The 12,241-nt window shown below is 36.3% G+C and overlaps 1 protein-coding gene across 7 annotated transcripts in view; it reads left to right on the top strand.

The window, feature by feature from the left end:
* grh (grainy head) overlaps positions 1-12,241 on the top strand; it is a 423,741-nt gene that overhangs the window by 185,561 nt on the left and 225,939 nt on the right. The window lies entirely within an intron of this gene.

Here is a 12,241-nt window from a genome sequence, read left to right as displayed (position 1 = left end):
CCTCTTAATGAGTTCCTCTTGACATAGAAGACCTGTTATAGAGTCTATGACCTTTGGGACATTTTCCTTCTTTTCCAACTATTACCCTTTGATTGAAAAAATAATTTCAAAATTTTTACATAGCAATAATATCCGTCGGATATGAGTTACAACTTTTCGCTAATCCACACAGTCTTTTGATCATCCTGGTGGGAGTACAAAATGTAGAAATGTTATATATTTTATTGTTACAGTTTTTTATCAATGGTCTTTAGACCATAATAAATTCCCTCATCTCCCCCTTATAACACCTCTTGTGCTGAGATGCACAGGTTATTTTCTTTTTCATACACCCTTAGGTTAGAATAAAAGATGAATCCCATATCCCTACCAAAATGCCAACATTCATTCAATTCATTCTTTCAGAAATAATAATAAGAAGAAGTAAATAAAAAAAAAAACTAAAACGAAATCCAGCGAACAGGTGCATTTTACAGTCAGAACAAATCTATCTTACAAATAAAATAATAAGTTGGCGAACTTAACAACTACAACAAGCCAAACATCAGCAATACTTTACATAGTTATCGTATATTAAAACCAAAGCAGGAGGGACAAAAACAAAAAGCAAAAAACCCCCGGCAGTATCTGTTCCCTGCTCTGCATAGTATGCCGCATTACTATCCTTCTGGTAGTCACATTTGTGGCGGTAACCAACAACTTCCAATCAATCTTGTTAACAACATAAAGTTTTCTTTTTTTTTGTCCATCTCATTTCGTAGGCCAAAAACACAAGTGAATGACTACTACCACCATCGCTGGGATCACAACTACTTCTACTACTATTTTTACGTTCACATTGTAACCCAAACAACAACATGAACATAGTTTTTGCCTGCTGGATGGATCGATGGATGGATGCCTTTGCTTTCAAGGCACCACTCACTGAGTTAACATGAAAAACAGCTGCCTGTTTATGGGTGCGGTATTATCTTTAGCAATTTTTTCTGTTGTTTCTCCTTCATTGAAAGGATGTAAAATGTAGTATAGGGAGCTGGATGGCTGGTTGGTTGATGGTGGTGGTCAGGGCCAAAAAGATGCCAGAGATGCATTAACAAGATACGCATTGTGTAACTAGACCAGTACCACCAGTAGAACTTTAAGGAAAATGAGTTTGGAGGACTACTTGAATGCCAACGACAACATGGTAATAATAAGAACAAGACTACAACAACTACAACATAACAACAACAACAACGAAATTGTTATGTATTTAAGCAAAACACTGATGAATGAATTTGTATCATCGATGAACGTCTGGGAAGGAAAACAAAAAACTAAAGGCTAAAAGACAGAAAACAAGCACAGTGATTTCTAAGGAAATTAGTTACGAATCCGAGGATTCATTTGTACATAGAACACCTACTATGGCTTTCTTCCATGGAAAGAAGACACCTTGTGGACTTCTCCTATCAATAGTCGACCTCCTATGGAACTCTTCTATAGTGAGAACACATCTTTTAGACTTCTTCTATTCAGAGAAGACCCTCTAGGGAGTTTTTCTCCTCCTTTGTACATAGAAGACCTCCTATGGAGCTCTCCTATAAATGGAAGACCTCCTATGGAGCTCTCCTATACATAGAAGACCTCCTATGGAGATCTCTTATACATAGAAGACCTCCTAGGCAGTTCTTCTCTATATAGACGACCTCCTACAGATTTCTTCTCTACATTGATGACCTCCTATGTACATAGAAGACATCCTATGGAGTTCCTCTGTACATAGAAGAGCTCCTATGGAGATCTCCTATACATAGAAGACCTCCTATGGAGATCTCCTATACATAGAAGACCTCCTAGGCAGTTCTTCTCTATATAGAAGACCTTCCTTGTACATAGAAGACCTCCTATGGAGCTCTCCTATACATAGAAGACCTCCTAGGCAGTTCTTCTCTATATAGAAGACCTTCCTTGTACATAGAAGACCTCCTATGGAGCTCTCCTATACATAGAAGGCCTCCTATGGAGTACTCTTATACATAGAAGACCCCCTAGGCAGTTCTTCTCTATATAGACGACCTTCTACAGATTTCTTCTCTACATTGATGACCTCCTATGTACATAGAAGACATCCTATGGAGTTCCTCTGTACATAGAAGAGCTCCTATGGAGATCTCTTATACATAGAAGACCTCCTATGGAGTTCTCCTATACATAGAAGACCTCCCAGGGAGTTCTCCTATACATAGAAGACCTCCCAGGGAATTCTCCTATAAATAGAAGACCTCCCAGGGAGTTCCTCTCTTCATAGAAGACCTCCTATGGAGTACTCTTATACATAGAAGACCTCATAGGCAGTTCTTCTCTATATAGAAGACCTCATAGGCAGTTCTTCTCTATATAGAAGACCTTCTTTGTACATAGAAGACCTCCTATGGAGCTCTCCAATACATAGAAGACCTCCTATGGAGATCTCCTATACATAGAAGTCCTCCTAGGCAGTTCTTCTATATATAGAAGACATTCTTTGTCCATAGAAGACCTCCTATGGAGATCTCCTATACATAGAAGACCTCCTAGGCAGTTCTTCTCTATATAGAAGACCTTCCTTGTACATAGAAGACCTCCTATGGAGCTCTCCTATACATAGAAGACCTCCTATGGAGCTCTCCTATACATAGAAGACCTCCTATGGAGCTCTCCTATACATAGAAGACCTCCTATGGAGCTCTCCTATACATAGAAGACCTCCTATGGAGAACTCGTATAGATAGAAGACCTCCTATACATAGAAGACCTACTGTGGAGCTCTCTTATACATAGAAGACATCCTATGGAGTTCTCCGATACATAGCAGACCTCCTGTGGAGCTCTTCTTTATAAAGAAGACCTTCTTTGTACATAGAAGACCTTCTATGGAGATCTCCTATACATAGGAGACCTCCTATGGAGATCTCCTATACATAGAAGACCTCCTATGAAGCTCTCCTGTACATAGAAGTCCTCCCAGGGAGTTCCTCTCTACATAGAAGACCTCCTTGGGAGTTCTTCTCCACATGGAAGATTTCCTAGGGAGTTCTTCTCTACTTAGAAAACCTCGTATGGAGTCTTTCTCTTCTTAGAAACCCTTCTATGGATTATTTTTTTAAATTTGAGACCTCTTATGGAGTTCTTTTCTTCACACATTACCTCCTATGAAGTTCTTCTATTCATAGATGAGCTCCTATGGAGTTCTCCTGTATATAGAAGACCTCTTAGGGAATTACTTGTTGCATGCACATCCTCCTATGGCGTTATTCTATACACCAACGACCTTCCATAGGGGTTTATTATACATAGAAGACCTGCTATGGAATTCTTTTGTACATTAAAGACTTCCTGTAGTGTTCTTCTCTACATTGAATAATTCTTGTGGTGTTCTTTTTTCATAGGAGTCCTCCTGTGGAGTTCTTCTCTGCACAGAATACCTTCTAGGGAGCCCTCCAGCACGTAGAAGTTATTCTATACAGAGAAGGTATTCTAGGGAGAAGACCTCCCATGGAATTCTTCCATACATGGATGACCTTTTATGTAGTTCTTGTATACAGGGAAGACCTCCTTTAGAGTTCTTCCACATCTGATAACTGAACAACTTTTGATGTAGTTCCTTTGTGCATGGAAAATCTCTTGTGAAGGTTTTTGTTTACAAAGAACGAATTGTAGTTTCTATTTTCTTCTCAAAAAATTCTTTTTGAGTCCCCTGAATACCACTGTGCCTTTGGGCTATATCATTTTTACTTCTTCTTGGCGAGATTTTTTTGAATGAATTTATTATTTTTACTCAAGCTCTCTAAGAAGAGTATGAAAATGGTTTGGCAATGATTTTCATACCTTGCATTGTAATCGATTTAAGGGGGCGCAATGATTCCATTTTGTTGTTGTTATTCTTTTGTGTTTTTCCTGGAGAACAACAACATTAACCATAAGCCATGTAATCACCATCATCGTCATTCACATCATAGCGCAACGTCATCATCATTGGCCACCATCCATCCATCCTTATTTTGCCTGGCTCCTAGTTAGTTATTATAGTTTAACACAGAAGCTGTTTGAGGCTGGTCATCGGAAGCTTTGTTTAATAGCCAACTTTTGACATGTTGCCGGGCTGCCGTTGTTACTCTCTTTTGTTGTCGTTGTATGGCTGATCTGTAATGTTGGCAATCGATTGTTAGTTGAATGAATAGACGACGGATGGATAGATTGATGTTTCGCGGGCCATGTTCCGACCTCCATCCTCCTTGTTGTAGTTGTTGACTAAGTACATGTTGTTTTTGTACAATATATATTGTTGCCATTCTACTATATTAGTTTGTTGTTATTATATTAAAAAACATAATTCATTGTAGCCGAGTAGTAGTGCGGTAATTGTGTATGGATGGATATATGTTCGGGATAGTAACGACAACAAGAACAACGACAACAACATAGTTTCTAAAACAATGTTCGCAATTCTTTTAAAATAAAGGAGGCGAAACGAATGTTGCAGAAGCAGAGAAAAATTGTAGTAATATCGTTTATCTTGTAGCTATAAATCAAAAAAACATTTGACGAGCTCTAAACTACTTAAAAATTGGTTAACAAATGGAGTAAGTGGGAAGTATTCGCAGGCAACTGTTATGCTTCTGCAAGATTTTACTATTCAAATGATTAAGCTATTTAACATATTCAAACGTCAATTATTCATATTAAGGAACCGTCATAAAGGTTTTGAAGATATATATCTTTGAAGTGTTCCACTCTTTTGAATAGAATTACATGCGTGGTGGTGTTGCATTGAGTTATATTTAGGTTACACATTTATTTTAGGCTTATTGGATTATTATAGACTCCAACAGATTGTATCTTAATCAATAGGTACTACTTTAGATCCTTAATTCCATTAAATTACAAACATATTTCCCGTGAACATCGCGTAGAAGACTTCTCTTATTCACACAGTTACATAAGTGGAAATGTACTTATCCCTGTGGCGAATAAGTAACGACAACACTGATACATCACCGATCACCTTTATTACATATTTGTAAATGGATTTGTTTCTTTTCGTCTCATTAAAAATCTTACCTCACAAAATTAACTTAGTTTTTATGTCACTACAACGTTACTTATAAAGTTGTAGTTATTTTTTTTTCTTAAAATTAATCTTTAGCATTAATTAATTACAATTACTGAAAAAAATGTGCCACCTTACAATCACCACATTCCATTGCACTAATTTTACAGCCACTGCAAATACCCTGCATTCTGTGATGCCCACGCAAAAACTAAAAGCGGAGCAGAATTTAATTAAAAATTCTGATTTCTTAACAAAGATTAATTGCCGCTGCATACTTTGTGTTTTACTTAACAAATTAATTCACTGCAACGAGGTTACTTCCCCTTTTTGGTAGATATGTATGTGTGTGTATGTATGTACGCCACTACTAGCACACCACAGCGTAATATGCTTTTTGTGTGTTGTCTCCAAAAGCGATTAAACGATGGTTAAACGATTGTATAACTGTTGGGCAACAACAACAACCCCAACAACAAATGAACAACCGAACGACCGCACGAATACCAAGTGGTCAACCTAAACATCGTCTCCATTGGCGGCGGATGGAAAACCAATTAAGCGATTTGGTGGGCGTTGTTATAAATGTTTAATCATATGGTCATGGTATTTCTTTTTTTTTTGGTTTTGTTTTCTTTTATTGTATTTTCTTAAAACAATGATCTCAGAAAATATTCTGATAGCTTTGAGGACAATAACAATTAATGCAATATACACAGTATCTTTGTGAGTAATGTGGAAATTTTCGCCGAATGAAGAAAATGTTGGCTTAAAGAAGGGCCACTCTAGGTTTCGTCATTTTCAATATACTAAATATATTTTTTTTTCTCTTTTTATATCTATTTTTGACTACCTGAGAGAACTGCTGTGTTTCTAGCAAAGGTTTCTATAGGGACTAAAGATTCAAGGATCGCATAGCAGTGCGGTGTGGTTTACATGTAAAACTATCACTGAGAGTGTTTCTTTGAACACTTCGGTATAACAAGTGCTTTTCATAAAGAAGTTATTGTAAAGAAGATATGTAATTAAAATCAGTAAGGAAAGGATCAAAGTCGCGCGGAGCAGACTATATGATACCCTACACCACTGTGAATATGTAAAATATAAATCGGAGCTATATCCAGATCTTAACCGATTTCGATATAATTTGGCACATTTATTTCCAGACCGAATTCAGTCACACATTCCAAATGTTATTGAAATCGGACTTTTATAGCGTTGTTGGTGCAGCAAATACGCGAAATCGGCCGAAAATATATATGGGAGCTATATCCAAATCTAAACCGATTTCGATATAATTTGGCACATTTATTTCTAGACCGAATTCAGTCACACATTCCAAATTTCGTCGAAATCGGACATATGTAGCGTGTGTGGTACAGAAAATACATGAAATCGGCCGAAAATATATATGGGAGCTATATCCAAATCTGAACCGATTTCGATGTGATTTGGCACACTTATTTCTAGACCGAATTTAGTCACACATAATTGGGCGAAAATATATATGGGAGCTATATCCAAATTTGAACCGATTTTCACCAAAAGCAATAGCGTTCTTCCTATGGCTGAAAAAATTGTAGTCCCCAATTTTCAGCTGAATCGGACAAAAAATGCGACCTGTACGTTGCGAACAAAAATACACGGACAGACGGACGGACGGACATGCATAAATCGACTCAGAAAGTGATTATATGTATATCCCCAAAAGGAACTATGGGTCTATTTCGTTTCCTTTTGTATGTTACATACAAATGCACAAAGACATAATACCCCTTACCACATTGTGGTGTAGGGTATAAAAACGAAATAAAAGATGAGGAGCGGTGTCGAGACCCGTAAGTAGTCTTTCCTAGTATACAATCTTGTTAAACAATTTCAAAAAATCCGACCAATAAATAAGAATGTTTGTCTTAAATATTAAAAAAAGGCAAATAGGAGTCCTAATAAAAAAATAAAAATACCAATCCCCTCTATGAGTCAAAGGTCTCCAAATTTGAGTTTGTCGATTTAAAAAGAGTCCGTTGTAATAAAATTGCCAATTTTGTTTGTATGTCCCTAATAAGCCCACAAAGATATAAGACGATCTTCCTTCGGACGCTCATATATATCTCCGGCCCATTTGTTCCGATCGAATTGAAATGTTGACCACATATTCCTATCCACTGACACTCATTCGAGAAAATCTTTGTTCGAAATAATCTTTCCATCAAAATTATAATAATTATAAACTGAACTGAAAACTTTTTTTGAGAACTTGTGGGAATACCGCCAGCGTATGACACATGTCATAATGTATACGCTTATGTGAATAATCGATATATTAGGTGGTTTTGAAGGCCCTCCAAAAGCATTGCTTAAGATCCATATTTATTGCTGTGATGGTTCCACAATGCATATTTTTAAAAAAATTCCACGTTAAACTACTTTGTTCCGAACCTAAAGCCTATCTATGTTAACATTATTGATGATCCTTAAACAATATTTTAATAAAACTTGTCAAAATTCCATATCAGGCTCAACGGCTACTATGATCTCTCTCAAAAACTTAGCACCTTGAACTCAAATTGGCATTTAAAAAAATATTTTTTAGAATATAGTGAAAATACTGTTTTTTTATAAATCTATAGTGGCGTATACATATTGACAGCAATAATACGCACATGTGATCAATCTATTCTACTTCAATCTAATTATAAATCTTAGCTTAATGTCTTTTATGGTTCTTCAAAAAATATTCTTAATAATCTATGAATTGATCAATGATCCCCATGTACATACGGAGTGTCATATAAAGTACTACACCGCTTAAAAATAAGTTTTTCTTGATTGATGGATTCGAAATTTCCCAGGTGGTTTTTAAAAATGTCATGCCTCATTAAGAATTACACAAAACACAAAAGAAACACCTTCAATGAAAGTGAATTGGACCAAAAACAAATTTTTTATCCGAATTTGTACCTGCTCTGTAGCAATAATAGTCCGATCGCCTCGAAATTTTAAATAAGGTACGATATATTACAATGAAGAAGTTTGCAATTTTAGATAGTGATCAGATAAGATTAAGAGGGTTAAATGGACCAACACTTTTGTGTAAAAATTTTAACAATTTTTAATATCCAGCTTATATCTTTATTCCTGCAAGAGCAACACTTGGCCTTTCTATTTACGTTAATTGTGTTGGTGTACATGATAAGATAACAGAGTTACAGCCTAATATGCCCAGTTATTTGTTTGTAGTAATCAATCACGAAATTTTACACGAGGTACGAGTTCAGGTAGAAGAAGATGCCTACAATTTTAAATGATGATCTGATATTATTTATCGGGTGAAATGGGCCATTACTTTTGTATGAAAAAAAAAAAATATATATTTTTGGTCTATATTTTATTTTCTGGGGGGAATATACCCGCAAAATAGCCTACATATGAAAAAAAACTACTGACCTTTTCGCCCTGATGCAAATTGCATTGTCTGCTAGATAACGGGCCTACTGCCCACTATATAATGGGTTTTGTGTAGAGAACCACATTTCCCAATCCCAGTTTTTGCATTATGCATATTACATGGTGCCCTAGCGTATTAATTTTCCAATTGAATTTTTATACATACATTGCAGCATGGGTCGGCTTGCCACTTTTTTTAAAACAATTCCCCTGCCAGGCAACATCAAATTTTCAATGGTGGCAAAATACCCTTCAGTAATGTTGGCGACATTTTCTGAGTATTTAAGCCATGTAAAACTTCTCTACAAGTTGTGTCTTAGGTCACGCTGCACACTGGTCGAAACCTTGGATCTAGCGGAGCGAAAGTCAAAAAATCAAAGTATAAAATTGCGAAATGTTTTCCATTGTACCGATTACAGACACTCTGCTGACTAAAATTTTGTTTTCACTTTTTTTGTTGTTGTAAATATTCACACAGTTATTAACTGTAAAGTGCAAGAAATTTTGATGCATCAGATTTTAACAAAATTGTTGCTAAAAACCTGATTTCATATTTGTTTAATTGTTTAATAAATTCGTAATAAAACTAAACAAAGTTTATTTTTTATTGATAGGGGAGATTGTAAGTTAAATTTAAAAAAAAAATGTTTGGGGCCTGAAGTTACATAGTTATGTAGCAATAAATTTTCAAAAATTAATATTTTTTATGTTTTTAGTGCAATATACTTTTGTTGATGGAGCGTAACTACCAAGGTCCACTGAGGTTCAGTCCAATTTTTTTTTTTTAATAATTATCTTGGACTTCCTAGATTCCGAATAACCACAATTCAGCTGCAAATAGCTGCAAATCTTGCTGATAAATGGTCATGAAAAATAGCTTAAATCTTAAAAATACCCAAAATCTGTCGATACAGTTATATGGGGGCTATATCAGAATGTAGACCTATGTTCACAATTTTTGGTGGAGAAGGTGTATAACCAACGAGAACCTCCTATGCCAAAATTCAGCTCATTTGGCCTGAAAATGTAGACAAAATCCTAACAATACCAAATATTGGGATGTACCGTTATATGGGGACAATATCAAAACGTAGACCTATGTCCACAATTTTTGGTAGAGAATGTTTGTATCCACTGGGAACCCCAAATACCAAATTACACCTAATTTGGCCGGAAAATATAACTTTAAACCCCCAAAATACTGAAAATCGGGAGGTACCTTAAAAGGGGTCTATACCCAAACGTGGACCTGTGTCCACAATTTTTGGTGGAAAGGTTTAGTGATCACTAGAAACCCTAAGTACTAAATTACAACTAATTTGGAAGGAAAGGGTGGCTTAAATCCTCAAAATACCGAATATCAGGAGGTACCGTTATATGGGGGCTATACCAAAATATTAGCCAATGTTGTTCTTATTTAGTCCATTATTACCCACGGACACACACTGAGTTTGTGCAAAATTTCAGAAAGATATCCCCATTCGTTCCCAAGTTATTAATTTCGCGCCGCTAGATCAGTGATTTCGACCACTGTGCGCCGTTTGAATTTGGAGATAAGCTGTGGGTCCCATGTCATTGAGCGAATATAGATCGGGGTACACTCACCCATTGATATGAGTCTCCCTTGTCCCTTCTGGAGTGTTTGTGAAACAATTATTATATTATTATTTAAGCTTGCCTGAATCCAGAAAGTTATTTCTTACACGCGGTGCGCCTTAACTAACTTTAAATAAAAGGTAATTATTCCTGGGAAGTTTTTGCGGATTTTGAAACTTTAATGTTCATAGATTAGAAAAATCAAAAATCGAAAAAAATCGCTGGAGGAATTTTTAAATAAATCGCGGTCAAAGTTCACATTTTTAGGTTTATTTTAGGTTTTCAAGATTTTGCTTGAAAACGGCAAGTCGTGTCGAAATGGAACTAAATAGAATGTTTTCGAGGATTTTCAGCGCTATAACATGCTCTTTAAGCCGTTTCCAAGCACAATCCTGAAAACCTAAAATTAACCTTAAAATGTGAAGTTTGACCGCGATTTATTTAAAAATCACTCCAGCGATTTTTTCTTCTTTTCGGATTTTTCTTATCTGTGAAGATTGATGTTTGGTTGGCGACAGAGTGGTGTTTGCATCCTCCTTCAAAAAAAAAAAAAAAAAAAAAACATTTTGCTTCCAAAAATCATATTTCGTCTAGTAGACATCCGAAATTAATTTCTGTTCACGTTGGTGAATTTCGCAGAATTGATACCGCTGAAAATGTAATGTTGTCTAGCCAATGGTCATACCATTGCACGACGGTGACACTCAAGATGTTTATTATTATGTCTTAGCTATTGATTGCATCTTATGGAAATTTCTTCCTTTAGAATTTGAAAAATTGTGTAGTCAATTTTTTTTTCAATTTTGATTTTAAAATAAGTTCCCTGAAAAAAACTATTTCTTACGAAGTTACGTAGAAGGACCACTTCTGACTCAATTACCTTATTTCCTGAACATTCTGTAGTGCCTAATTTTATGTGTTTATCATAAAAACAAGTAAAAAAGTATCAGTCGGCTTTGCCGACAGAGATATACCCTCAGCATGTATATATTGAAACATTTTTCCCCAAAAAACGTATGTATTTAGGGGTTTTTAAAACATTTGGGAATTTGAAGCGACAAAAATGTTCATTAGGATTAGATATCAAAACTTTTGCGGAGGAGATACTAAAAGGAATGGATCTACATTGACCATTATGGAAGTGGATCTCCAGCCACTACATATGGTGCCATAGGGGGTTTTTGCACCCTTCGGGATGTTTGCTCAAGAAGTATGGACTTGCCCCTGAAAAAACGTTTACCATCGTAATTGAGGCAGCGAATGCAAGTTGCTTCAACAAAAATCAAAGTGATTCGATAGCAGGTCTTAAAGTGAACTTATCCGAAATTGTGTGTGGGAAGTACCGGATGGAGTGGACAAATATAGTCCATATTTGAACCTGATCTATATCTAGTAGATATATTAGGATGTGTAAAGTATGGACCAATTCGGCCACTCTCTTCAAGAGTTATCGTACGCACAATTTTTCCGAACATTTTTGAACTTTTATGGGGGAGGTACCTGAAGGAGTGGACCGATATGGCTTATCTTCGAACTTAAACTATGTTTGGACAAAATATTACTAAGGCCAAACTTTAGACCGAATCGGCAGACCTGTTCGAGAGTTATTTTGCCCTCCAACCTCCTCACACGGTGTCATAGGGGTTTTTTGCAACTTTCAGGCTATTTTCTCAGGAAGTATGGACTTGCCCCTGATGAAACTTATACCGTCGTATGGAGGGCAGTGAATACAAGTTGCTAAAGCAAAAATCAAAGCGATTCGAGAGACGTTACTAAACTGAACTTTTCCAAAATTTTGTGTGGGAGGTACCCGACGGAGTGGACCGATTGAGTCCATATTAAAACCTGATCTAAGTCTGGTACACGCTCCACGATGGGCAAAGTATGGACCAAATCGGTTACACCCTTCAAGAGTTATCGTGCGTACAAATTTTCCGAACATTTTCGAACTTTTGTGGGGGAGGTACCGGAAGGAGTGGACCGATATAGCTCATCTTCGAACTTAAACTAAGTTTAAACAAAATATTGCGAAAGCCAAAATTTGAACCGAATCGGTTCATCCCTTCGAGAGTTATCGTGCGCTCCAGCTAGCCAGACAGACAGACAGACGGACGGACATTGCTCAAT

The sequence above is a fragment of the Musca autumnalis genome, unplaced genomic scaffold (genome assembly GCF_047663935.1).
Source record: "Musca autumnalis isolate F117 unplaced genomic scaffold, ASM4766393v1 scaffold_5, whole genome shotgun sequence".
NCBI lineage: Eukaryota > Metazoa > Arthropoda > Insecta > Diptera > Muscidae > Musca > Musca autumnalis.
This window is presented reverse-complemented; position numbering and strand designations above follow the sequence as displayed.